Below are 23,601 nucleotides of genomic sequence, written 5' to 3' on the forward strand. Positions count from 1 at the left end.
GGCTCCTACGTGCGACCGTGTTCCCCAGTGGTGCAATCGGTTAGCGCACAGTACCTATACAACAGTTCTCGTCAGCTATGCCGGGGTTGTGAGTTCGAGACTCACCTGGGGAATGAAATTTTTATCAGTTTTCATATTTAGTCATGAGGTTAATTGTATACTCAATGCTGGCGACTGCCTGGCTCGAAAACATTTGTTTACTGGAGGTGTGTGTAGACAACAGTCCTAAAGGAAACACTCTTACGTGCAACCGTGTTCCCCAGTGGCGCAATTGGTTAGCGCACCATACTTATACGACAGTTCTCGTGAGCTATCCCGGGGTTGTGAGTTCGAGCCTCACCTGGGGAATGAAATTTTTATTAGTTTTCATATTTAGTCATAAGGTCAACTGTATACGCAATGCTGGCGACTGCCTGGCTCGAAAACATTTGTTTAATGGAGGTGTGTGTAGACAACAGTCGTAAAGGAAACACTCTAACGTGAAACCGTGTTCCCCAGTGGCGCAATTGGTTAGCGCACGGTACTTATGCGACAGTTCTCGTGAGCTATGCAACGTTGTGAGTTCGAGCCTCACCTGGGGAATGAAAATTTTATTGGTTTTCATATTTAGTCATGAGGTTAATTGTATACTCAATGCTGGCGACTGCCTGGCTCGAAAACATTTGTTTACTGGAGGTGTGTGTAGAGAACAGTCCTAAAGGAAACACTCTTACGTGCAACCGTGTTCCCCAGTGGCGCAATTGGTTAGCGCACGGTACTTATGCGACAGTTCTCGTGAGCTATGCCGGGGTTGTGATTTCGAGCCTCACCTGGGGAATGAAATTTTTATTAGTTTTCATTATTAGTCATGAGGTTAATTGTATACTCAATGCTGGCGACTGCCTGGCTCGAAAACATTTGTTTACTGGAGGTGTGTGTAGACAACAGTCCTAAAGGAAACACTCTTACGTGAAACCGTGTTCGCAGTGGCGCAATTGGTTAGCGCACGGTACTTATACGACAGTTCTCGTGAGCTATGCCGGGGTTGTGAGTTCGAGCCTCACCTGGGAAATGAAATTTTTATTAGTTTTCATTATTAGTCATGAGGTTAATTGTATACTCAATGCTGGCGACTGCCTGGCTCGAAACATTTGCTTACTGGAGGTGTGTGTAGACAACAGTCCTAAAGGAAAGACTCCTACGTGCGACCGTGTTCCCCAGTGGCGCAATTAGTTAGCACACGGTACTTATACGACAGTTCTCGTGAGCTATGCCGGGGTTGTGAGTTCGTCTCTCACCTATGGAATCAAATTTTTATTAGATTTCATATTTAGTCATGAGGTTAATTGTATACTAAATGCTGACGACTGCCTGACTCGAAAACATTTGTTTACTGGAGGTGTGTGTAGACAACAGTCCTAAAGGAAACACTCTTACGTGCAACCATGTTCCCCAGTGGCGCAATTGGTTAGCGCACGGTACTCATACGACAGTTCTCGTGAGCTATGCCGGGGTTTTGAGTTCAAGCCTCACCTGGGGAATGAAATATTTATTAGTTTTCATATTTAGTCATGAGGTTAATTGTATACTCAATGCTGGCGACAGCTTGGCCCGAAAACATTTGTTTACTGGAGTTGTGTGTAGAGAACAGTCCCAAAGGAAACACTCTTATGTGCAACCGTGTTCCCCAGTGGCGCAATTGGTTAGCGCACGGTACTTATACGACAGTTCTCGTGAGCTATGCCGGGGTTGTGAGTTCGAGCCTCCCCTGGGGATTGAAATTTTTATTAGTTTTCATATTTAGTCATGAGGTTAATTGTATACTCAATGCTGGCGACTGCCTAGCTCGAAAACATTTGTTTACTGGAGTTGTGTGTAGGCAACAGTCCTAAAGAAAAGACTCCTACGTGCGACCGTGTTCCCCAGTGGCGCAATTGGTTAGCGCACGGTACTTATACGACAGTTCTCGTCAGCTATGCCGGGGTTGTGAGTTCGAGACTCACCTGTGGAATGAAATTTTTATTAGTTTTCATATTTAGTCATGAGGTTATTTGTATACTCAATGCTGGCGACTGCCTGGCTCGAAAACATTTGTTTACTGGAGTTGTGTGTAGACAACAGTCCTAAAGAAAAGACTCCTACGTGCGACCGTGTTCCCCAGTGGCGCAATTAGTTAGCGCACGGTACTTATACGACAGTTCTCGTGAGCTATGCCGGGTTTGTGAGTTTGAGCCTCACCTGGGGAGTGAAATTTTTATTAGTTTTCATATTTAGCCATGAGGTTAATTGTATACTCAATGCTGGCGACTGCCTAGCTCGAAAACTATTGTTTACTGGTGTTGTGTGGAGACAACAGTCCTAAAGAAAAGACTCCTACGTGCGACCGTGTTCCCCAGTGGCGCAATCGGTTAGCGCACGGTACCTATACAACAGTTCTGGTCAGCTATGCCGGGGTTGTGAGTTCGAGACTCACCTGGGGAATGAAATTTTTATTAGTTTTCATATTTAGTCATGAGGTTAATTGTATACTCAATGCTGGCGACTGCCTGGCTCGAAAACATTTGTTTACTGGAGGTGTGTGTAGACAACAGTCCTAAAGGAAACACTCTTACGTGCGACCGTCTTCCCCAGTGGCGCAATTGGATAGCGCACGGTACTTATACGACAGTTCTCGTGAGCTATGCCGGGGTTGTGAGTTCGAGCCTCACCTGGGGCATGAAATTTTTATTAGTTTTCATATTTAGTCGTGAGGTTCATTGTATACTGAATGCTTTCGACTGCCTGGCTCGAAAACGTTTGTTTACTGGAGTTTTGCGCAGACAACAGTCCTAAAGGAAAGACTCCTACGTGTGACCGTGTCCCCAGTGGCGCAATCGGTTAGCGCACGGTACCTTTACGTAAGTTCTCGTGAGCTATGCCGGGGTTGTGAGTTTGAGCCTCACCTGGGGAATGGAATTTTCATTAGTTTTCATATTTAGGCTTGAGGTTAATTGTATACTCAATGCTGGCGACTGCCTGGTTCGGAAACATTTGTTTACTGGAGTTGTGTGGAGACAACAGTCGTAAAGGAAACCCTCTTACGTGCAAACGTGTTCCCCAGTGGCGCAATTGGTTAGCGCACGGTACTTATACGACAGTTCTCGTCAGCTATGCCGAGGTTGTGAGTTCGAGACTCGCCTGTGGAATGAAATTTTTATTAGTTTTCATATTTAGTCATGAGGTTAATTGTATACTCAATGCTGGCGACTGCCTGGCTCGAAAAAAATTTGTTTACTGGAGTTTTGCGCAGACAACAGTCCTAAAGGAAAGACTCCTACGTGCGACCGTGTTCCGCAGTGGCGCAATTGGTTAGCGCACGGTACTTACACGACAGTGCTTGTGAGCTATGCCGAGGTTGTGAGTTCGAGACTCGCCTGTGGAATGAAATTTTTATTAGTTTTCATATTTAGTCATGAGGTTAATTGTATACTCAATGCTGGCGACTGCCTGGCTCGAAAAAATTTGTTTACTGGAGTTTTGCGCAGACAACAGTCCTAAAGGAAAGACTCCTACGTGCGACCGTGTTCCGCAGTGGCGCAATTGGTTAGCGCACGGTACTTACACGACGGTTCTTGTAAGCTATGCCGGGGTTGTGAGTTTGAGCCTCGCCTGGGGAGTGAAATTTTTATTAGTTTTCATATTTAGCCATGAGGTAATTGTATACTCAATGCTGGCAACTGCCTAGCCTGAAAACATTTGTTTACTGGAGTTGTGTGTAGACAACAGTCCTAAAGGAAACACTTTTACAAGCAACCGTGTTCCCCAGTGGCGCAATTGGTTAGCGCACGGTACTTATACGACAGTTCTCGTGAGCTATGCCGGGGTTGTGAGTTCGAGCCTCACCTGGGGAATGAAGTTTTTATTAGTTTTCATATTTTTACATGAGGTTAATTGTATACTCAATGCTGGCGACTGCCTGGCTCGAAAACATTTGTTTACCGGAGGTGTCTGTAGACAACAGTCCTAAAGGAAACACTCTTACGTGCAACCGCGTTCTCCAGTGGCGCAATTGGTTAGTGCACGGTACTTATACGACAGTTCTCGTGAGCTATGCCGGGGTTGTGAGTTCGAGCCTCACCTGGGGAATGAAATTTTTATTAGTTTTCATATTTAGTCATGAGGGTAATTGTATACTCAATGCTGGCGACTGCCTGGCTCGAAAACATTTGTTTACTGGAGTTGTGTGTAGACAACAGTCCTAAAGGAAAGACTCCTACGTGCGACCGTGTTCCCCAGTGGCGCAATTAGTTAGCACACGGTACTTATACGACAGTTCTCGTGAGCTATACCGGGGTTGTGAGTTCGTCCCTCACCTATGGAATCAAATTTTTATTAGATTTCATATTTAGTCATGAGGTTAATTGTATACTAAATGCTGACGACTGCCTGACTCGAAAACATTTGTTTACTGGAGGTGTGTGTAGACAACAGTCCTAAAGGAAACACTCTTACGTGCAACCATGTTCCCCAGTGGCGCAATTGGTTAGCGCACGGTACTTATACGACAGTTCTCGTGAGCTATGCCGGGGTTTTGAGTTCAAGCCTCACCTGGGGAATGAAATATTTATTAGTTTTCATATTTAGTCATGAGGTTAATTGTATACTCAATGCTGGCGACAGCTTGGCCCGAAAACATTTGTTTACTGGAGTTGTGTGTAGAGAACAGTCCTAAAGGAAACACTCTTATGTGCAACCGTGTTCCCCAGTGGCGCAATTGGTTAGCGCACGGTACTTATACGACAGTTCTCGTGAGCTATGCCGGGGTTGTGAGTTCGAGCCTCCCCTGGGGATTGAAATTTTTATTAGTTTTCATATTTAGTCATGAGGTTAATTGTATACTCAATGCTGGCGACAGCCTGGCCCGAAAACATTTGTTTACTGGAGTTGTGTGTAGACAACAGTCCTAAAGGAAACACTCTTACGTGCAACCGTGTTCCCCAGTGGCGCAATTGGTTAGCGCACGGTACTTATACGACAGTTCTCGTGAGCTATGCCGGGATTGTGAGTTCGAGCCTCACCTGGGAAGTGAAATTTTTATTAGTTTTCATATTTAGCCATGAGGTTAATTGTATACTCAATGCTGGCGACTGCCTAGCTCGAAAACTATTGTTTACTGGTGTTGTGTGGAGACAACAGTCCTAAAGAAAAGACTCCTACGTGCGACCGTGTTCCCCAGTGGCGCAATCGGTTAGCGCATGGTACCTATACAACAGTTCTCGTCAGCTATGCCGGGGTTGTGAGTTCGAGACTCACCTGGGGAATGAAATTTTTATTAGTTTTCATATTTAGTCTTGAGGTTAATTGTATACTCAATGCTGGCGACTGCCTGGCTCGAAAACATTTGTTTACTGGAGGTGTGTGTAGACAACAGTCCTAAAGGAAACACTCTTACGTGCGACCGTCTTCCCCAGTGGCGCAATTGGTTAGCGCACGGTACTTATACGACAGTTCTCGTGAGCTATGCCGGGGTTGTGAGTTCGAGCCTCACCTGGGGAATGAAATTTTTATTAGTTTTCATATTTAGTCGTGAGGTTCATTGTATACTGAATGCTGGCGACTGCCTGGCTCGAAAACGTTTGTTTACTGGAGTTTTGCGCAGACAACAGTCCTAAAGGAAAGACTCCTACGTGTGACCGTGTCCCCAGTGGCGCAATCGGTTAGCGCACGGTACCTTTACGTAAGTTCTCGTGAGCTATGCCGGGGTTGTGAGTTTGAGCCTCACCTGGGGAATGGAATTTTCATTAGTTTTCATATTTAGGCTTGAGGTTAATTGTATACTCAATGCTGGCGACTGCCTGGTTCGGAAACATTTGTTTACTGGAGTTGTGTGGAGACAACAGTCGTAAAGGAAACCCTCTTACGTGCAAACGTGTTCCCCAGTGGCGCCATTGGTTAGCGCACGGTACTTATACGACAGTTCTCGTCAGCTATGCCGAGGTTGTGAGTTCGAGACTCGCCTGTGGAATGAAATTTTTATTAGTTTTCATATTTAGTCATGAGGTTAATTGTATACTCAATGCTGGCGACTGCCTGGCTCGAAAAAATTTGTTTACTGGAGTTTTGCGCAGACAACAGTCCTAAAGGAAAGACTCTTACGTGCGACCGTGTTCCGCAGCGGCGCAATTGGTTAGCGCACGGTACTTACACGACAGTTCTTGTGAGCTATGCCGAGGTTGTGAGTTCGAGACTCGCCTGTGGAATGAAATTTTTATTAGTTTTCATATTTAGTCATGAGGTTAATTGTATACTCAATGCTGGCGACTGCCTGGCTCGAAAAAATTTGTTTACTGGAGTTTTGCGCAGACAACAGTCCTAAAGGAAAGACTCCTTCGTGCGACCGTGTTCCGCAGTGGCGCAATTGGTTAGCGCACGGTACTTACACGACGGTTCTTGTGAGCTATGCCGGGGTTGTGAGTTTGAGCCTCGCCTGGGGAGTGAAATTTTTATTAGTTTTCATATTTAGCCTTGAGGTAATTGTATACTCAATGCTGGCAACTGCCTAGCCTGAAAACATTTGTTTACTGGAGTTGTGTGTAGACAACAATCCTAAAGGAAACACTTTTACAAGCAACCGTGTTCCCCAGTGGCGCAATTGGTTAGCGCACGGTACTTATACGACAGTTCTCGTGAGCTATGCCGGGGTTGTGAGTTCGAGCCTCACCTGGGGAATGAAGTTTTTATCAGTTTTCATATTTTTACATGAGGTTAATTGTATACTCAATGCTGGCGACTGCCTGGCTCGAAAACATTTGTTTACCGGAGGTGTGTGTAGACAACAGTCCTAAAGGAAACACTCTTACGTGCAACCGCGTTCTCCAGTGGCGCAATTGGTTAGTGCACGGTACTTATACGACAGTTCTCGTGAGCTATGCCGGGGTTGTGAGTTCGAGCCTCACCTGGGGAATGAAATTTTTATTAGTTTTCATATTTAGTCATGAGGTTAATTGTATACTCAATGCTGGCGACTGCCTGGCTCGAAAACATTTGTTTACTGGAGTTGTGTGTAGACAACAGTCCTAAAGGAAACACTCTTACGTGCAACCGCGTTCTCCAGTGGCGCAATTGGTTAGCGCACGGTACTTATACGACAGTTCTCGTGAGCTATGCCGGGGTTGTGAGTTCGAGCCTCACCTGGGGAATGAAATTTTTATTAGTTTTCATATTTAGTCATGAGGTTAATTGTATACTCAATGCTGGCGACTGCCTGGCTCGAAAACATTTGTTTACTGGAGTTGTGTGTAGACAACAGTCCTAAAGGAAAGACTCCTACGTGCGACCGTGTTCCCCAGTGGCGCAATTAGTTAGCACACGGTACTTATACGACAGTTTTCGTGAGCTATGCCGGGGTTGTGAGTTCGTCCCTCACCTATGGAATCACATTTTTATTAGATTTCATATTTAGTCATGAGGTTAATTGTATACTAAATGCTGACTACAGCCTGACTCGAAAACATTTGTTTACTGGAGGTGTGTGTAGACAACAGTCCTAAAGAAAACACTCTTACGTGCAACCATGTTCCCCAGTGGCGCAATTGGTTAGCGCACGGTACTTATACGACAGTTCTCGTGAGCTATGCCGGGGTTTTGAGTTCAAGCCTCACCTGGGGAATGAAATATTTATTATTTTTCATATTTAGTCATGAGGTTAATTGTATACTCAATGCTGGCGACAGCTTGGCCCGAAAACATTTGTTTACTGGAGTTGTGTGTAGAGAACAGTCCTAAAGGAAACACTCTTAAGTGCAACCGTGTTCCCCAGTGGCGCAATTGGTTAGCGCACGGTACTTATACGACAGTTCTCGTGAGCTATGCCGGGGTTGTGAGTTCGAGCCTCCCCTGGGGATTGAAATTTTTATTAGTTTTCATATTTAGTCATGAGGTTAATTGTATACTCAATGCTGGCGACTGCCTAGCTCGAAAACATTTGTTTACTGGAGTTGTGTGTAGGCAACAGTCCTAAAGAAAAGACTCCTACGTGCGACCGTGTTCCCCAGTGGCGCAATTGGTTAGCGCACGGTACTTATACGACAGTTCTCGTCAGCTATGCCGGGGTTGTGAGTTCGAGACTCACCTGTGGAATGAAATTTTTATTAGTTTTCATATTTAGTCATGAGGTTATTTGTATACTCAATGCTGGCGACTGCCTGGCTCGAAAACATTTGTTTACTGGAGTTGTGTGTAGACAACAGTCCTAAAGAAAAGACTCCTACGTGCGACCGTGTTCCCCAGTGGCGCAATTAGTTAGCGCACGGTACTTATACGACAGTTCTCGTGAGCTATGCCGGGTTTGTGAGTTTGAGCCTCACCTGGGGAGTGAAATTTTTATTAGTTTTCATATTGAGCCATGAGGATAATTGTATACTCAATGCTGGCGACTGCCTAGCTCGAAAACTATTGTTTTCTGGAGTTGTGTGGAGACAACAGTCCTAAAGAAAAGACTCCTACGTGCGACCGTGTTCCCCAGTGGCGCAATCGGTTAGCGCACGGTACTTATACAACAGTTCTCGTCAGCTATGCCGGGGTTGTGAGTTCGAGACTCACTTGTGGAATGAAATTTTTATTAGGTTTCATATTTAGTCATGAGGTTAATTGTATACTCAATGCTGGCGACTGCCTGGCTCGAAAACATTTGTTTACTGGAGTCTTGCGCAGACAACAGTCCTCAAGGAAAGACTCCTATGTGCAACCGTGTTCCCCAGTGGCGCAATTGGTTAGCGCACCATACTTATACGACAGTTCTCGTGAGCTATGCCGGGGTTGTGAGTTTGAGCCTCACCTGGGGAGTGAAATTTTTATTAGTTTTCATATTTAGCCATGAGGTTAATTGTATACTCAATGCTGGCGACTGCCTAGCTCGAAAACTATTGTTTACTGGAGTTGTGTGGAGACAACAGTCCTAAAGAAAAGGCTCCTACGTGCGACCGTGTTCCCCAGTGGTGCAATCGGTTAGCGCACAGTACCTATACAACAGTTCTCGTCAGCTATGCCGGGGTTGTGAGTTCGAGACTCACCTGGGGAATGAAATTTTTATCAGTTTTCATATTTAGTCATGAGGTTAATTGTATACTCAATGCTGGCGACTGCCTGGCTCGAAAACATTTGTTTACTGGAGGTGTGTGTAGACAACAGTCCTAAAGGAAACACTCTTACGTGCAACCGTGTTCCCCAGTGGCGCAATTGGTTAGCGCACCATACTTATACGACAGTTCTCGTGAGCTATCCCGGGGTTGTGAGTTCGAGCCTCACCTGGGGAATGAAATTTTTATTAGTTTTCATATTTAGTCATAAGGTCAACTGTATACGCAATGCTGGCGACTGCCTGGCTCGAAAACATTTGTTTAATGGAGGTGTGTGTAGACAACAGTCGTAAAGGAACACTCTAACGTGAAACCGTGTTCCCCAGTGGCGCAATTGGTTAGCGCACGGTACTTATGCGACAGTTCTCGTGAGCTATGCAACGTTGTGAGTTCGAGCCTCACCTGGGGAATGAAAATTTTATTGGTTTTCATATTTAGTCATGAGGTTAATTGTATACTCAATGCTGGCGACTGCCTGGCTCGAAAACATTTGTTTACTGGAGGTGTGTGTAGAGAACAGTCCTAAAGGAAACACTCTTACGTGCAACCGTGTTCCCCAGTGGCGCAATTGGTTAGCGCACGGTACTTATGCGACAGTTCTCGTGAGCTATGCCGGGGTTGTGATTTCGAGCCTCACCTGGGGAATGAAATTTTTATTAGTTTTCATTATTAGTCATGAGGTTAATTGTATACTCAATGCTGGCGACTGCCTGGCTCGAAAACATTTGTTTACTGGAGGTGTGTGTAGACAACAGTCCTAAAGGAAACACTCTTACGTGAAACCGTGTTCGCAGTGGCGCAATTGGTTAGCGCACGGTACTTATACGACAGTTCTCGTGAGCTATGCCGGGGTTGTGAGTTCGAGCCTCACCTGGGAAATGAAATTTTTATTAGTTTTCATTATTAGTCATGAGGTTAATTGTATACTCAATGCTGGCGACTGCCTGGCTCGAAACATTTGCTTACTGGAGGTGTGTGTAGACAACAGTCCTAAAGGAAACACTTTTACGTGCAACCGTGTTCCCCAGTGGCGCAGTTGGTTAGCGCACGGTACTTATACGACAGTTCTAGTGAGCTATGCCGGGGTTGTGAGTTCGAGCCTCACCTGGGGAATGAAATTTTTATTAGTTTTCATTATTAGTCATGGGGTTAATTGTATACTCAATGCTGGCGACTACCTGGCTCGATACATTTGTTTACTGGAGGTGTGTGTAGACAACAGTCCTAAAGGTAACACTATTACGTGCAACCGTGTTCCCCAGTGGCGCAATTGGTTAGCGCACGGTACTTATACGACAGTTCTCGTGAGCTATGCCGGGGTTGTGAGTTCGAGCCTCACCTGGGGAATGAAATTTTTATTAGTTTTCATTATTAGTCATGAGGTTAATTGTATACTTAATGCTGGCGACTGCCTGGCTCGAAAACATTTGTTTACTGGAGGTGTGTGCAGACAACAGTCCTAAACGAAACACTCTTACGTGCAACCGTGTTCCCCAGTGGCGCAATTGGTTAGCGCACGGTACGTATACGACAGTTCTCGTGAGCTATGCCGGGGTTGTGAGTTCGAGCCTCACCTGGGGAATGAAGTTTTTATTAGTTTTCATATTTTTACATGAGGTTAATTGTATACTTAATGCTGGCGACTGCCTAGCTCGAAAACATTTGTTTACTGGAGTTGTGTGTAGACAACAGTCCTAAAGAAAAGACTCCTACGTGCGACCGTGTTCCCCAGTGGCGCAATTGGTTAGCGCACGGTACTTATACGACAGTTCTCGTCAGCTATGCCGAGGTTGTGAGTTCGAGACTCGCCTGTGGAATGAAATTTTTATTAGTTTTCATATTTAGTCATGAGGTTAATTGTATACTCAATGCTGGCGACTGCCTGGCTCGAAAAAATTTGTTTACTGGAGTTTTGCGCAGACAACAGTCCTAAAGGAAAGACTCCTACGTGCGACCGTGTTCCGCAGTGGCGCAATTGGTTAGCGCACGGTACTTACACGACAGTTCTTGTGAGCTATGCCAGGGTTGTGAGTTTGAGCCTCGCCTGGGGAGTGAAATTTTTATTAGTTTTCATATTTAGCCATGAGGTAATTGTATACTCAATGCTGGCAACTGCCTAGCCTGAAAACATTTGTTTACTGGAGTTGTGTGTAGACAACAGTCCTAAAGGAAACACTTTTACAAGCAACCGTGTTCCCCAGTGGCGCAATTGGTTAGCGCACGGTACGTATACGACAGTTCTCGTGAGCTATGCCGGGGTTGTGAGTTCGAGCCTCACCTGGGGAATGAAGTTTTTATTAGTTTTCATAATTTTACATGAGGTAATTGTATACTCAATGCTGGCGACTGCCTGGCTCGAAAACATTTGTTTACTAGAGTTGTGTGGAGACAACAGTCCTAAAGGAAACACTCTTACGTGCAACCGTGTTCTCCAGTGGCGCAATTGGTTAGCGCACGGTACTTATACGACAGTTCTCGTTAGCTATCCCGGGGTTGTGAGTTCGTAGCCCCACCTGGGGAATAACATTTTTATTAGTTTTCATAATTTTACATGAGGTAATTGTATACTCAATGCTGGCGACTGCCTGGCTCGAAAACATTTGTTTACTAGAATTGTGTGGAGACAACAGTCCTAAAGGAAACACTCTTACGTGCAACCGTGTTCTCCAGTGGCGCAATTGGTTTGCGCACGGTACTTATACGACAGTTCTCGTGAGCTATCCCGGGGTTGTGAGTTCGTCGCCCCACCTGGGGAATAACATTTTTATTGGTTTTCATATTTAGTCATGAGGTTAATTGTATACTGAATACTGGCGACTGCCTGGCTCGAAAACATTTGTTTACTGGAGGAGTGTGTAGACAACAGTTGTAAAGGAAACACCCTTACGTGCAACCGTGTTCCCCAGTGGCGCCATTAGTTAGCGCACGGTACTTATACGACAGTTCTCGTGAGCTATGCCGGGGTTGTGAGTTCGAGCCTCACCTGGGGAATAAAATTTTTATTAGTTTTCATATTTAGTCATGAGGTTAATTGTATACTCAATGCTGGCGACTGCCTGGCTCGAAAACATTTGTTTACTGGAGGTGTGTGTAGACAACAGTCCTAAAGGAAACACTCTTACGTGCAACCATGTTCCACAGTGGTGCAAGTGGTTAGCGCACGGTACTTATACGACAGTTCTCGTGAGCTATGCCGGGGTTGTGAGTTCAAGCCTCACCTGGGGATTGAAATTTTTATTAGTTTTCATATTTAGTCATGAGGTTAATTGTATACTCAATGCTGGCGACTGCCTGGCTCGAAAACATTTGCTTACTGGAGGTGTGTGTAGACAACAGTCCTAAAGGAAACACTTTTACGTGCAACCGTGTTCCCCAGTGGCGCAATTGGTTAGCGCACGGTACGTATACGACAGTTCTCGTGAGCTATGCCGGGGTTGTGAGTTCGAGCCTCACCTGGGGAATGAAATTTTTATCAGTTTTCATATTTAGTCATGAGGTTAATTGTATACTCAATGCTGGCGACTGCCTGGCTCGAAAACATTTGTTTACTGGAGGTGTGTGTAGACAACAGTCCTAAAGGAAACACTCTTACGTGCAAACGTGTTCCCCAGTGGCGCCATTGGTTAGCGCACGGTACTTATACGACAGTTCTCGTCAGCTATGCCGAGGTTGTGAGTTCGAGACTCGCCTGTGGAATGAAATTTTTATTAGTTTTCATATTTAGTCATGAGGTTAATTGTATACTCAATGCTGGCGACTGCCTGGCTCGAAAAAATTTGTTTACTGGAGTTTTGCGCAGACAACAGTCCTAAAGGAAAGACTCTTACGTGCGACCGTGTTCCGCAGCGGCGCAATTGGTTAGCGCACGGTACTTACACGACAGTTCTTGTGAGCTATGCCGAGGTTGTGAGTTCGAGACTCGCCTGTGGAATGAAATTTTTATTAGTTTTCATATTTAGTCATGAGGTTAATTGTATACTCAATGCTGGCGACTGCCTGGCTCGAAAAAATTTGTTTACTGGAGTTTTGCGCAGACAACAGTCCTAAAGGAAAGACTCCTTCGTGCGACCGTGTTCCGTAGTGGCGCAATTGGTTAGCGCACGGTACTTACACGACGGTTCTTGTGAGCTATGCCGGGGTTGTGAGTTTGAGCCTCGCCTGGGGAGTGAAACTTTTATTAGTTTTCATATTTAGCCATGAGGTAATTGTATACTCAATGCTGGCAACTGCCTAGCCTGAAAACATTTGTTTACTGGAGTTGTGTGTAGACAACAGTCCTAAAGGAAACACTTTTACAAGCAACCGTGTTCCCCAGTGGCGCAATTGGTTAGCGCACGGTACTTATATGACAGTTCTCGTGAGCTATGCCGGGGTTGTGAGTTCGAGCCTCACCTGGGGAATGAAGTTTTTATCAGTTTTCATATTTTTACATGAGGTTAATTGTATACTCATTGCTGGCGACTGCCTGGCTCGAAAACATTTGTTTACCGGAGGTGTGTGTAGACAACAGTCCTAAAGGAAACACTCTTACGTGCAACCGCGTTCTCCAGTGGCGCAATTGGTTTGTGCACGGTACTTATACGACAGTTTTCGTGAGCTATGCCGGGGTTGTGAGTTCGTCCCTCACCTATGGAATCAAATTTTTATTAGATTTCATATTTAGTCATGAGGTTAATTGTATACTAAATGCTGACTACAGCCTGACTCGAAAACATTTGTTTACTGGAGGTGTGTGTAGACAACAGTCCTAAAGGAAACACTCTTACGTGCAACCATGTTCCCCAGTGGCGCAATTGGTTAGCGCACGGTACTTATACGACAGTTCTCGTGAGCTATGCCGGGGTTTTGAGTTCAAGCCTCACCTGGGGAATGAAATATTTATTAGTTTTCATATTTAGTCATGAGGTTAATTGTATACTCAATGCTGGCGACAGCTTGGCCCGAAAACATTTGTTTACTGGAGTTGTGTGTAGAGAACAGTCCTAAAGGAAACACTCTTAAGTGCAACCGTGTTCCCCAGTGGCGCAATTGGTTAGCGCACGGTACTTATACGACAGTTCTCGTGAGCTATGCCGGGGTTGTGAGTTCGAGCCTCCCCTGGGGATTGAAATTTTTATTAGTTTTCATATTTAGTCATGAGGTTAATTGTATACTCAATGCTGGCGACTGCCTAGCTCGAAAACATTTGTTTACTGGAGTTGTGTGTAGGCAACAGTCCTAAAGAAAAGACTCCTACGTGCGAGCGTGTTCCCCAGTGGCGCAATTGGTTAGCGCACGGTACTTATACGACAGTTCTCGTCAGCTATGCCGGGGTTGTGAGTTCGAGACTCACCTGTGGAATGAAATTTTAATTAGTTTTCATATTTAGTCATGAGGTTATTTGTATACTCAATGCTGGCGACTGCCTGGCTCGAAAACATTTGTTTACTGGAGTTGTGTGTAGACAACAGTCCTAAAGAAAAGACTCCTACGTGCGACCGTGTTCCCCAGTGGCGCAATTAGTTAGCGCACGGTACTTATACGACAGTTCTCGTGAGCTATGCCGGGTTTGTGAGTTTGAGCCTCACCTGGGGAGTGAAATTTTTATTAGTTTTCATATTGAGCCATGAGGATAATTGTATACTCAATGCTGGCGACTGCCTAGCTCGAAAACTATTGTTTTCTGGAGTTGTGTGGAGACAACAGTCCTAAAGAAAAGACTCCTACGTGCGACCGTGTTCCCCAGTGGCGCAATCGGTTAGCGCACGGTACTTATACAACAGTTCTCGTCAGCTATGCCGGGGTTGTGAGTTCGAGACTCACTTGTGGAATGAAATTTTTATTAGGTTTCATATTTAGTCATGAGGTTAATTGTATACTGTGGGAATTGAGGCTGGCCCGCTGCCTTTACGCGGGCTTTCCCGCCTTTCTGCCGGACGAGGCAGCGGGCTTTCCCGCCTTTTCTGCCGTTCTCATGTCCCGACATGTCTGCCCTCCTTCGCTGTCTGCCGTGGTTGGAGAGCGGAGTGACGTTTAACTCCCTCACCCGGTAGCGGATGTTGGCGGTGGCGCCGCGCGCGGGGACTCCCAAGAGAGGTTTTCGCGCGCTGCGTCGGGAGCGGTCAGATACTCTCCGGGACAGCAAACGGTGAGCCACGCTATCTTTTCGTCCGTCGACTCCCGTCAGTCGGGGGCTCGTCGGACTTCGCTGACGGCGCCTCGCGCCCAAGGCGAACGCTCACCCGCTGTTTGCCCCGCTGCGTACGCACGGCCGAAGGGCGGTACGGTGTCCTAGTGCGTGGCCTCGCTACGCCGACCCGTCTCCCTTCGAAGCCAACGCGAGCGCCTTTGCCCTCGCTCGAGCAACCGGGCCTTTGCTCCGGTGTCTCCGTGGATCGGCTTTACCGCGGAGACGTGCTCGTGGCACCCCTGTGTAGTACTTTGTGCCCGTGGCGTGGATAAGCCTACTTGCTTTCCGCCGCGCCTTTTTTGCAACGGGCTGTACTGCGTTTGGTGTTGCCACAATAAAGTGTTGCGACTTGAGCAGTATCGTGTTTCCCGCCACGGCGACGGTTAACGCGTGCCCTGCGGCTCGCTGAGACCGGACCCACGCTGGTGGCCGTACTCCTTCGGGATACGTGTACACCACACTGGCGCCCAACGCGGTATCAAAAGCTCTAGCTTTTGATTGCTCTTAGCGAGTCAGTTCGCCTGCGCGATTCGGGCTCGTCGCAACATGGCTGCTTCGCGGGACTTTTGTCCGCTGTCCCTTTTAGCGGATGCCGCGTTGCACACGGAGGCCATTGCCTCTATGAACGGGAACCCTTCTGCACCCGTCCGTGTCGGCACCCCCTATTGCGGTGACGACACGAGGCGCCTAGCCGCTCCCTTTGGAGATGGCGCGTCGCTTCGGAATGGGCCTCTTGCCCTACCCGAACGTTACGCACAAGCGCCTCCGACTGCTAATGCGCCCTTTGGCATGCATGGCAGTTCGTCGGCACAGCGCTCGCAGTCGGTTCCCTGCGGAATTGACGGGGCCCTCGCCGACTTTTGCCCGCTATCAGCCGTGCAACCGACACTTCGACCGCACGCTGCGCAGGCGCCTGAATTGTCGATGGTAGCCGCACCAAGTGCGCCTTTGGTTCGACAACAGGCATATCCCACAAGGAGCCTATTTTGCTCTGGGAATGGCGCGCCGGGCGGTGGTCTGTTTGAAACCGCCCCACTGATCGAGCTGGGCGACTGCTCGCCTTCGCTCGACCGCGCCGCTAACGCACCAACGGTTTCCTACGAAGCCGGTGCGACGACGCAGACTTTGCTGCAAAACGCCGTGCAGATGATCCAAGCACTCTCGGGAGCTGTGCAAACGCTTTCGGCTGTTCCGAAAAGCGGTCACCCCGCTGTTATGTTGCCTGTGCCAACCTACAGCGGATACGGTGATCAGCTCACCGCCCGAGATTACCTCGACTCTCTGTCACGTTATCAGAGAGCGATGGGTTTGGATGATAAGGTGGTGCTCGAACGTGTTGTTCCAGCTGCACTGACTGACACGGCGGCGCGATGGTATCGGCTTTCCGGTTACCGTGCAGCAAACCTCGAGGAATTTCGTGCGGTCTTTTTGCGCGAATTCCTACCCGCTGACTACGAAAGTAGGATGCGGCGAGAGCTCGAGCTCCGTACACAAGCTCCTGACGAGTCTTTACAGGAGTATGTACGGGCGATGGATGAACTTATTTCTATCGCTGAGCCCCGAGCCTCGAACGAGGAACGCGTCGAACGGGTGATACGGCAGGCACATCCGACTTTTTCGGCTTACCTGCGCGGCGGCCGCTTCAGTGATTTGGAAGCGTTGGCCGCCGAGGCGAAGCGCATCCAAGGCGACATTCTCGCCGCGCGTGCCTATCGCCCGCCGCCGCCAGCCAGCGACGCCCTTGAGCCGCGCTGCGCTTGGAGAGGGGCCATGACCCTTCCCCAACGGCAACAGCCTCTCCGCGCCGCCTTTGCGGCTGCAACCGGCTGTGCGTGGGAGTTGAGCGATCGCGCTCTTGACCCCTTTACGCATGAAAGGTGGGCAGCCTGCGCTGCTCCACCTGAAACCTCCACGCAGGGACGCTTTTCGACCCAACGTAATGTGGGAGGTGCGGCTCGCAGAAACGTATCCTACGATAACGTAGCGAGCCGATCACGACAGCTCGAAGCTGCTCCGTCTGGGAATACAGACCGTGATGGAGTGCGCTGTTACCGCTGCCGTGAAAGAGGGCACATAGCAAGGGAATGCACCGGATCCAGGCCTCCTGCGAGGCAGGGAAACGGGCTTCCGGGTCGTTCGTGAATGCACGACCGACCCAACCTTTGCTTCTTCCCTCTGCGTGCAGGGCAAGCACTTTTCTTGCCGATACGCACGCGCCGTTCATTCCGGTCACCATTGCCGGCCGTGAATTTTCGGCTTTGCTGGACACGGGCGCTAGCGCCTCGTTGTTTGGCGAACAGGTGTTGTCCCACTTGCAGAAGCACTCGGTGCGCTTGCGGGACAGCCGAACGACATTCACCCTTGCGAAAGGCGTGGCCCATTCGGCGGGCGCTGCAAGGTTGACTGTCCGATGGGGAGATCGAATGAGACGCTGCCGTCTTATTCATCTTCCAGGGCTCAATGTTCCAGTGATTCTCGGTCGGGACTTTCTCCTTAAAACCGGTATCGTTGTGGACATTGCGAATGGCGGCTATCGTGATGGCCCATTTTGCCAACTCAAGCCGTTCATCAGCCCGCCGGCGCTTACCGTCGCCTTTGCGGCAGAAGCGTCGGAAACGTGCCCTGCGCAGAGTTCGGGGCCAAGCCCCCGCTCACCGCATTTGCCCTCTCACAGTCCCCTTTGGGAACGAGAGTCGCGGCACGAACCGTGTCGTGCGCCAACTCCGGGGTCGTACCCTGGCGTTCCGCGCTCGTCGGCTCGAAACCCCTGCTTGGATCGACCGGCACGACACGAAGAGGCACTACATCCTTTGGTCGCCTGCGCGACTCAGTTGGATGAAGCACAGAAGGCTCGTCTGTCGACACTGTTACGTCAGTACGACGAGCTCTTCACCGATCAACCTGGCTGCACCGATTTTGTGAGCCACGTGATCGAAACTGGTGACGCGCTTCCTTTGAAGTGTAACCCCAGGCCCGTCAGTCTCGCCAAAAGGCAGATTATCGATGGGTTGCTAGATGATATGCTTGCGGCTGGCATTATTCGCCGCTCGTCTAGCTCCTGGGCGTCTCCAATTGTGCTGGTGCCTAAGAAAGATGGCAGTCATCGCCTGTGCGTCGACTATCGCCGTCTGAATGGAGTGACTCGTAAGGATGCCTATCCGCTCCCCACGATAAACTCCATCGTAGATAACCTGGGTGATGCACGGTACTTTACCACGCTTGACGCCTCTAAAGGTTATCTACAGGTCCGGATGGGTACCCGTGACCAGTGTAAAACTGCGTTCACGTCCCACAGAGGGTTGTTCGAGTTTACTCGTATGCCCTTTGGTCTTTGCAATGCTCCTGCGACGTTTCAAAGACTCATGGACCGCGTCCTCGGGGAAGCAAAGTGGTCATACTGCATGTGCTACCTCGACGACATCGTGATTTATTCACGAACCTTCGAAGAGCACTTGGCCCATGTTGCCGATGTACTCGAGAGGGTGAGGACCGCCGGGATGACACTTAACCCCGCTAAGGTCCAATTAGCGCAGACCCGTGTTCAGTTGCTCGGGTTTACGCTGGGCGAAGGCTCCATAGAGCCGGATCGGGAGAAACTTCGAGCTATTCTCGAATTTCCCGTGCCCAAGGACGTACGTGGCCTTCGCCGCTTTCTAGGAATGGTCAACTTTTACCGTTCCTTCATTCCGTCCTGTGCCCGACTGCAGGCGCCCTTGAGCAAACTCTTGGGTAAGTCTGCCGAGTGGCAATGGGGACTTGAGCAGCAGGAGGCGTTTTGCCGACTGTCTAACGCCATAGCGGAGACAGCGCAGCTCAAGCTCCCCGACCTGACCAGACCGTTCGTTGTACAGACTGATGCGAGCGATCTGGGTTTAGGAGCTGTTCTCCTACAGGAATACGATGGCGTGTTGCAGCCGTTGGCCTTTGCCAGCCGCTCCTTGGTCTCTGCGGAGAAAAATTATTCCGTGACCGAAAAGGAGTGCCTCGCCATCGTGTTTGCACTGCGGAAGTTTGACGTCTATCTTGATGGGACGAAATTCGTAGTGCAAACGGATCACAGTGCGCTCAGCTGGCTGATGCGGCTCCGTGAGCCTGCCGGCAGGCTGGCGCGCTGGGCTCTCCTGATACAGCACTATGACTTTTCGGTGCAGTATCGAAAGGGGAGCACCAACGTGGTAGCTGACGCGCTATCTCGTGCCCCACTGTCGGCCGAGGACCTTGATCCCGGTGCGACCGCCGCTAGCGGTGCCTTAGCACTTGCAAGCGTCGGGGGCGAAACAGCAGCTTCGCCGCCGTTCGGCGTGAAGGGTGAGTCCCCATGCGGACAAACCTTGGATGCTAACCAGGTAAGCGGCGCACCGCGAAGCGGCCGAGTGGGGGAGCTTTCCGAAGGCCACGAGGCCGAGAGCGAACCCGTAACGCCGACTCAAGCGGTTGTTGCTGCGGTCCTGAGTGGGCGCGATACCAGACTCCCCCATTTTGGGAGAATGGGCATCGCTTTCAGCAGAGAAGAGCTTCTGAAGGCCCAGCAAAGTGACCCGTTTTGTCGCGAAATGTGCGACGGTCTCAGAGAGATGGAGCGCCGTGACGCTGCTTGTCCTGCAGCGGGCGCCGATAACGACTGTCTCGACGAGACGGAGCGCCGTGACGCTGCTTGCCCTGCAGCGGGCGCGAATAGGGGGCTCGAACCAGCGTGTGTCGCTGAGTCCCCGGCGGATTCATATTTGCTGGACCATGACGGGCTCCTGCTGAAGTATATAGCCACTGACGACGAGTCCATAGACCCGTTTAAGGTGGTTATGCCCAAAAGTCTGAGAGCCGCACTGTTGCGATCCTCTCACGACGAACCCATGGCTGGTCACCTGAGTGGCTCGAAGGTTTTTGCAAAACTGAGCCGCGTTGTGACCTGGCCCGGCATGAAGCGAGACATTTTTCGCTACTGCCGTTCTTGCCGCGTCTGTCAAACGGTGAAATCAAGGGGTGGCAAACCGCCCGGTCTGATGAAACCGATTGTCAGTGAGCGTCCGTGGCAAGTGGCCACCTGCGATCTAATGGGACCATTTCCCAGAAGTAAGCAGGGGTTCATTCACCTGATGGTAGTCGCTGATCACTTTTCGAAATGGGTGGAACTTTTCCCACTTCGGAAGGTGACAGCGCGAGCGGTGCTTGAGAAGCTGCAGGAAGTGTTTTGCCGGTTCGGCTTCCCGGAAAGGCTCATCACTGACAATGCTTCGTATTTCACCGCTCGGGTGTTTGGTGTCACGTGCCGTTCCCTCGGAATTGATCACTGCACCACTTCACCCTACCATCCCCAGTCCAATTTGACGGAGCGCGTCAATCGTACGCTCAAACCGATGTTGGCGGCCTTTGCCGAAAGTCAAAGGGACTGGGCAGACCATTTGAGTGAGCTCGCGTTCGCTATTCGAACATCCGAGAGTCGCTCAACTGGTTTCTCGCCCGCCTTCTTAAATTTTGGAAGGGAGTTGGCAAATCCGGTGACCAGCGTCGCCCAATGCCAGCTCGAGGACGAGGAGGCGCCGGCAGACTGCTCTGCTTACGCGTCGGCACTTCGGGACAGGCTTTGTCGAGCTTTCTGCAAAGCAAGGCAAAGTGTGGCGTCGGCCAGGGCTCAGCAGAAGGCCCAATATGACCGCAAGCATCGCGACCTAGTTTTTGAGGTGGGCGATCTTGTCCTGAAGCGCAACCACGCCCTTAGCGATGCCAGTAAGGGGTTCTCAACCTCGCTCGCTCCTAAGTGGCTTGGTCCGTACCGAGTGGAGAAAGCTTGCACTCCACTCGCGTACTTGCTGAAAGATCCCCAGACGGGAAAAACTCAGCCGTGCCCATATCGCAGACCTGAAACCCTTTGTATCACGGTCTGACGAGCTCGCGCAAGAGCCCTGCGGCACTTCGCGCCAGCAACGAGGCACACCCGGAGCGGCGGATCGCATTCGGACCCCGCGCCGGTATAATCTGAGGAAGCGGTCACCTTTGTGATCTCGCGCCGGACGGCGGACTTCTCCGCAACCGAAGGCCCTCAGTTTTACAGTTTGGTCTCTGTAGGCTGGCTTCTTTCAGTCCACTGATCGGAAAGAAGCCGGCCCCCGCCAGTTGCTGCAAGTGTTTCATTTTTTGTCTTCATTCCTGTCTAGCGTTCATGTGTTAGTTTTTTTTTTGTTTTTTTGCATCCATCGCTCTAAGAACGCGCCTCTTCTGCACGAATGCGTGCGTTTTTCTTTCTTTTTTTTCTCTTTCCCCTCGTGTTATTTTTTTTTCCTTTTTTTTTTGCTCTCCACGCCGTGCGCTGAACTGTCTCCACTGGCGAGCGCGATGTGGGGGTGAAGGGGGACCAACGAAACGACGAATCAGTGTCAGTGGCGGGTGTTGTGGTGCCGTGATTGGGAAGAGGGCGTGATGTGAAGTGACGTAAGTGTTGGTGCGCGCTGTGAGTGGAGTTTGATCGCTGACAAATCGGGGGCGGGTTGGTCACCACGGCTGCGAGTCTGCGCGCCAACAGTGCGGCCCCTCAGTGTGCAGTCGACGACCCTGGCCACAAGTGGTGTCTTCCCGTTCCTCCTTCCGGCATGTCTGCAGTTCCGGCAAAGTCGAGATCGCCTGCCCGCCGGCAGAAGGCGGGAACGCGGCGGGCGCGCAAACCACCCGAGCCCGCGGCCCCGGCGCCTCCATGCGCGAAGAGGCAAGCACGTAGCGTGGCCACTTGGACGTGCCAAGAAAACCAAGATGCGCCCGGGTGGTTTGTAAGCGATTTGCCGTGGAAGGCACAGCGGCGAGTACGACGTGAGACTGCCAGTGATAAGGTGCCATTGCCGTTCCGCGGCCACACCATCACGGAGCGCGACGTGCTCGCGCGAGGTGCCCGGCTGCCAGACCCACCTGGGGTGCGTGAGTGCTCGCTGTGCGGGGTCAACATTTACGCAGAGAGCCATTTTCGGGGAAGCCTCCACGCGGGAAGAGCCCAGGCGGCGCGAGCCTCCGGGTGTAAGAAGTCTACGCCGGCCTCGTCCGTGCCACCCACGGCGCTCCCCGACGAAGACTTGGCTGCTCTCTGCCGAGAGAGAATGCGGAAGAACCCGGGCTTCGCGGCCCTCGTTGACCCAGGGATTCCGTCCACTGACGCATATGCGCCGGGCGGTAACGGCGACACCAGCACAGACTTTCTTGTCACTTTTGATGACGACTTTATTTGACTTTGTGTGTGTGTGTGTTTTTGTGTTACCCGTGTTCGGTCATGTATTGTACTTTCGCTACTCGTTTTTTCTTTCCCCTTCCTTTTTTTCTTGAACATAAAGCTTATGTTTTTCCTTTAAAGCGTTTCATTGTAGTTTGTGCTGCAGCAACTGGGTCGGGAGAGGCCACTGTGTTGCTCATAGCGGTGTCATTTTTTTTTAACTGCATGAGTAACGCCCGGCTGCCTTTTGCAGACCGGTAAAGGGCAAATTTAGGAGAGGGGGATGTGGGAATTGAGGCTGGCCCGCTGCCTTTACGCGGGCTTTCCCGCCTTTCTGCCGGACGAGGCAGCGGGCTTTCCCGCCTTTTCTGCCGTTCTCATGTCCCGACATGTCTGCCCTCCTTCGCTGTCTGCCGTGGTGGGAGAGCGGAGTGACGTTTAACTCCCTCACCCGGTAGCGGATGTTGGCGGTGGCGCCGCGCGCGGGGACTCCCAAGAGAGGTTTTCGCGCGCTGCGTCGGGAGCGGTCAGATACTCTCCGGGACAGCAAACGGTGAGCCACGCTATCTTTTCGTCCGTCGACTCCCGTCAGTCGGGGGCTCGTCGGACTTCGCTGACGGCGCCTCGCGCCCAAGGCGAACGCTCACCCGCTGTTTGCCCCGCTGCGTACGCACGGCCGAAGGGCGGTACGGTGTCCTAGTGCGTGGCCTCGCTACGCCGACCCGTCTCCCTTCGAAGCCAACGCGAGCGCCTTTGCCCTCGCTCGAGCAACCGGGCCTTTGCTCCGGTGTCTCCGTGGATCGGCTTTACCGCGGAGACGTGCTCGTGGCACCCCTGTGTAGTACTTTGTGCCCGTGGCGTGGATAAGCCTACTTGCTTTCCCGCCGCGCCTTTTTTGCAACGGGCTGTACTGCGTTTGGTGTTGCCACAATAAAGTGTTGCGACTTGAGCAGTATCGTGTTTCCCGCCACGGCGACGGTTAATGCGTGCCCTGCGGCTCGCTGAGACCGGACCCACGCTGGTGGCCGTACTCCTTCGGGATACGTGTACACCACAATACTCAATGCTGGCGACTGCCTGGCTCGAAAACATTTGTTTACTGGAGTCTTGCGCAGACAACAGTCCTCAAGGAAAGACTCCTATGTGCA

At 50.2% G+C, this 23,601-nt stretch overlaps 35 non-coding genes across 35 annotated transcripts; all 35 read left to right on the plus strand.

The window, feature by feature from the left end:
* Positions 1-725: 725 nt before the first annotated feature.
* TRNAI-UAU (transfer RNA isoleucine (anticodon UAU)) lies at positions 726-817 on the plus strand. Its single transcript is given in 2 exon segments — positions 726-763; positions 782-817. It is a non-coding gene; the product is annotated as a tRNA-Ile (tRNA).
* A 142-nt stretch (positions 818-959) lies between these two features.
* Positions 960-1,051, plus strand: TRNAI-UAU (transfer RNA isoleucine (anticodon UAU)). Its single transcript is given in 2 exon segments — positions 960-997; positions 1,016-1,051. It is a non-coding gene; the product is annotated as a tRNA-Ile (tRNA).
* Positions 1,052-1,663: 612 nt separating this feature from the next.
* On the plus strand, positions 1,664-1,755 carry TRNAI-UAU (transfer RNA isoleucine (anticodon UAU)). Its single transcript is given in 2 exon segments — positions 1,664-1,701; positions 1,720-1,755. It is a non-coding gene; the product is annotated as a tRNA-Ile (tRNA).
* A 143-nt stretch (positions 1,756-1,898) lies between these two features.
* Positions 1,899-1,990, plus strand: TRNAI-UAU (transfer RNA isoleucine (anticodon UAU)). Its single transcript is given in 2 exon segments — positions 1,899-1,936; positions 1,955-1,990. It is a non-coding gene; the product is annotated as a tRNA-Ile (tRNA).
* Positions 1,991-2,368: 378 nt separating this feature from the next.
* TRNAI-UAU (transfer RNA isoleucine (anticodon UAU)) lies at positions 2,369-2,460 on the plus strand. The gene is given in 2 exon segments: positions 2,369-2,406; positions 2,425-2,460. It is a non-coding gene; the product is annotated as a tRNA-Ile (tRNA).
* A 143-nt stretch (positions 2,461-2,603) lies between these two features.
* Positions 2,604-2,695, plus strand: TRNAI-UAU (transfer RNA isoleucine (anticodon UAU)). The gene is given in 2 exon segments: positions 2,604-2,641; positions 2,660-2,695. It is a non-coding gene; the product is annotated as a tRNA-Ile (tRNA).
* A 142-nt stretch (positions 2,696-2,837) lies between these two features.
* On the plus strand, positions 2,838-2,929 carry TRNAK-UUU (transfer RNA lysine (anticodon UUU)). Its single transcript is given in 2 exon segments — positions 2,838-2,875; positions 2,894-2,929. It is a non-coding gene; the product is annotated as a tRNA-Lys (tRNA).
* Positions 2,930-3,072: 143 nt separating this feature from the next.
* TRNAI-UAU (transfer RNA isoleucine (anticodon UAU)) lies at positions 3,073-3,164 on the plus strand. The gene is given in 2 exon segments: positions 3,073-3,110; positions 3,129-3,164. It is a non-coding gene; the product is annotated as a tRNA-Ile (tRNA).
* Positions 3,165-3,308: 144 nt separating this feature from the next.
* On the plus strand, positions 3,309-3,400 carry TRNAV-UAC (transfer RNA valine (anticodon UAC)). Its single transcript is given in 2 exon segments — positions 3,309-3,346; positions 3,365-3,400. It is a non-coding gene; the product is annotated as a tRNA-Val (tRNA).
* Positions 3,401-3,777: 377 nt separating this feature from the next.
* Positions 3,778-3,869, plus strand: TRNAI-UAU (transfer RNA isoleucine (anticodon UAU)). The gene is given in 2 exon segments: positions 3,778-3,815; positions 3,834-3,869. It is a non-coding gene; the product is annotated as a tRNA-Ile (tRNA).
* Positions 3,870-4,012: 143 nt separating this feature from the next.
* Positions 4,013-4,104, plus strand: TRNAI-UAU (transfer RNA isoleucine (anticodon UAU)). Its single transcript is given in 2 exon segments — positions 4,013-4,050; positions 4,069-4,104. It is a non-coding gene; the product is annotated as a tRNA-Ile (tRNA).
* A 378-nt stretch (positions 4,105-4,482) lies between these two features.
* Positions 4,483-4,574, plus strand: TRNAI-UAU (transfer RNA isoleucine (anticodon UAU)). The gene is given in 2 exon segments: positions 4,483-4,520; positions 4,539-4,574. It is a non-coding gene; the product is annotated as a tRNA-Ile (tRNA).
* A 143-nt stretch (positions 4,575-4,717) lies between these two features.
* TRNAI-UAU (transfer RNA isoleucine (anticodon UAU)) lies at positions 4,718-4,809 on the plus strand. The gene is given in 2 exon segments: positions 4,718-4,755; positions 4,774-4,809. It is a non-coding gene; the product is annotated as a tRNA-Ile (tRNA).
* A 143-nt stretch (positions 4,810-4,952) lies between these two features.
* TRNAI-UAU (transfer RNA isoleucine (anticodon UAU)) lies at positions 4,953-5,044 on the plus strand. Its single transcript is given in 2 exon segments — positions 4,953-4,990; positions 5,009-5,044. It is a non-coding gene; the product is annotated as a tRNA-Ile (tRNA).
* A 143-nt stretch (positions 5,045-5,187) lies between these two features.
* TRNAI-UAU (transfer RNA isoleucine (anticodon UAU)) lies at positions 5,188-5,279 on the plus strand. The gene is given in 2 exon segments: positions 5,188-5,225; positions 5,244-5,279. It is a non-coding gene; the product is annotated as a tRNA-Ile (tRNA).
* Positions 5,280-5,422: 143 nt separating this feature from the next.
* Positions 5,423-5,514, plus strand: TRNAI-UAU (transfer RNA isoleucine (anticodon UAU)). Its single transcript is given in 2 exon segments — positions 5,423-5,460; positions 5,479-5,514. It is a non-coding gene; the product is annotated as a tRNA-Ile (tRNA).
* A 142-nt stretch (positions 5,515-5,656) lies between these two features.
* TRNAK-UUU (transfer RNA lysine (anticodon UUU)) lies at positions 5,657-5,748 on the plus strand. Its single transcript is given in 2 exon segments — positions 5,657-5,694; positions 5,713-5,748. It is a non-coding gene; the product is annotated as a tRNA-Lys (tRNA).
* Positions 5,749-6,595: 847 nt separating this feature from the next.
* TRNAI-UAU (transfer RNA isoleucine (anticodon UAU)) lies at positions 6,596-6,687 on the plus strand. The gene is given in 2 exon segments: positions 6,596-6,633; positions 6,652-6,687. It is a non-coding gene; the product is annotated as a tRNA-Ile (tRNA).
* Positions 6,688-6,830: 143 nt separating this feature from the next.
* On the plus strand, positions 6,831-6,922 carry TRNAI-UAU (transfer RNA isoleucine (anticodon UAU)). The gene is given in 2 exon segments: positions 6,831-6,868; positions 6,887-6,922. It is a non-coding gene; the product is annotated as a tRNA-Ile (tRNA).
* A 143-nt stretch (positions 6,923-7,065) lies between these two features.
* Positions 7,066-7,157, plus strand: TRNAI-UAU (transfer RNA isoleucine (anticodon UAU)). The gene is given in 2 exon segments: positions 7,066-7,103; positions 7,122-7,157. It is a non-coding gene; the product is annotated as a tRNA-Ile (tRNA).
* A 378-nt stretch (positions 7,158-7,535) lies between these two features.
* On the plus strand, positions 7,536-7,627 carry TRNAI-UAU (transfer RNA isoleucine (anticodon UAU)). Its single transcript is given in 2 exon segments — positions 7,536-7,573; positions 7,592-7,627. It is a non-coding gene; the product is annotated as a tRNA-Ile (tRNA).
* A 143-nt stretch (positions 7,628-7,770) lies between these two features.
* On the plus strand, positions 7,771-7,862 carry TRNAI-UAU (transfer RNA isoleucine (anticodon UAU)). The gene is given in 2 exon segments: positions 7,771-7,808; positions 7,827-7,862. It is a non-coding gene; the product is annotated as a tRNA-Ile (tRNA).
* A 143-nt stretch (positions 7,863-8,005) lies between these two features.
* TRNAI-UAU (transfer RNA isoleucine (anticodon UAU)) lies at positions 8,006-8,097 on the plus strand. Its single transcript is given in 2 exon segments — positions 8,006-8,043; positions 8,062-8,097. It is a non-coding gene; the product is annotated as a tRNA-Ile (tRNA).
* A 1,551-nt stretch (positions 8,098-9,648) lies between these two features.
* On the plus strand, positions 9,649-9,740 carry TRNAI-UAU (transfer RNA isoleucine (anticodon UAU)). Its single transcript is given in 2 exon segments — positions 9,649-9,686; positions 9,705-9,740. It is a non-coding gene; the product is annotated as a tRNA-Ile (tRNA).
* Positions 9,741-9,882: 142 nt separating this feature from the next.
* Positions 9,883-9,974, plus strand: TRNAI-UAU (transfer RNA isoleucine (anticodon UAU)). Its single transcript is given in 2 exon segments — positions 9,883-9,920; positions 9,939-9,974. It is a non-coding gene; the product is annotated as a tRNA-Ile (tRNA).
* Positions 9,975-10,116: 142 nt separating this feature from the next.
* On the plus strand, positions 10,117-10,208 carry TRNAI-UAU (transfer RNA isoleucine (anticodon UAU)). The gene is given in 2 exon segments: positions 10,117-10,154; positions 10,173-10,208. It is a non-coding gene; the product is annotated as a tRNA-Ile (tRNA).
* A 142-nt stretch (positions 10,209-10,350) lies between these two features.
* Positions 10,351-10,442, plus strand: TRNAI-UAU (transfer RNA isoleucine (anticodon UAU)). The gene is given in 2 exon segments: positions 10,351-10,388; positions 10,407-10,442. It is a non-coding gene; the product is annotated as a tRNA-Ile (tRNA).
* Positions 10,443-10,585: 143 nt separating this feature from the next.
* On the plus strand, positions 10,586-10,677 carry TRNAI-UAU (transfer RNA isoleucine (anticodon UAU)). The gene is given in 2 exon segments: positions 10,586-10,623; positions 10,642-10,677. It is a non-coding gene; the product is annotated as a tRNA-Ile (tRNA).
* A 143-nt stretch (positions 10,678-10,820) lies between these two features.
* TRNAI-UAU (transfer RNA isoleucine (anticodon UAU)) lies at positions 10,821-10,912 on the plus strand. Its single transcript is given in 2 exon segments — positions 10,821-10,858; positions 10,877-10,912. It is a non-coding gene; the product is annotated as a tRNA-Ile (tRNA).
* Positions 10,913-11,289: 377 nt separating this feature from the next.
* On the plus strand, positions 11,290-11,381 carry TRNAI-UAU (transfer RNA isoleucine (anticodon UAU)). Its single transcript is given in 2 exon segments — positions 11,290-11,327; positions 11,346-11,381. It is a non-coding gene; the product is annotated as a tRNA-Ile (tRNA).
* Positions 11,382-12,464: 1,083 nt separating this feature from the next.
* On the plus strand, positions 12,465-12,556 carry TRNAI-UAU (transfer RNA isoleucine (anticodon UAU)). The gene is given in 2 exon segments: positions 12,465-12,502; positions 12,521-12,556. It is a non-coding gene; the product is annotated as a tRNA-Ile (tRNA).
* An 847-nt stretch (positions 12,557-13,403) lies between these two features.
* On the plus strand, positions 13,404-13,495 carry TRNAI-UAU (transfer RNA isoleucine (anticodon UAU)). Its single transcript is given in 2 exon segments — positions 13,404-13,441; positions 13,460-13,495. It is a non-coding gene; the product is annotated as a tRNA-Ile (tRNA).
* Positions 13,496-13,873: 378 nt separating this feature from the next.
* TRNAI-UAU (transfer RNA isoleucine (anticodon UAU)) lies at positions 13,874-13,965 on the plus strand. Its single transcript is given in 2 exon segments — positions 13,874-13,911; positions 13,930-13,965. It is a non-coding gene; the product is annotated as a tRNA-Ile (tRNA).
* Positions 13,966-14,108: 143 nt separating this feature from the next.
* On the plus strand, positions 14,109-14,200 carry TRNAI-UAU (transfer RNA isoleucine (anticodon UAU)). The gene is given in 2 exon segments: positions 14,109-14,146; positions 14,165-14,200. It is a non-coding gene; the product is annotated as a tRNA-Ile (tRNA).
* Positions 14,201-14,343: 143 nt separating this feature from the next.
* On the plus strand, positions 14,344-14,435 carry TRNAI-UAU (transfer RNA isoleucine (anticodon UAU)). The gene is given in 2 exon segments: positions 14,344-14,381; positions 14,400-14,435. It is a non-coding gene; the product is annotated as a tRNA-Ile (tRNA).
* Positions 14,436-23,601: the final 9,166 nt, after the last annotated feature.

This window comes from Rhipicephalus microplus, chromosome 8 (assembly GCF_043290135.1).
Source record: "Rhipicephalus microplus isolate Deutch F79 chromosome 8, USDA_Rmic, whole genome shotgun sequence".
Taxonomy (NCBI): Eukaryota; Metazoa; Arthropoda; class Arachnida; order Ixodida; family Ixodidae; genus Rhipicephalus; species Rhipicephalus microplus.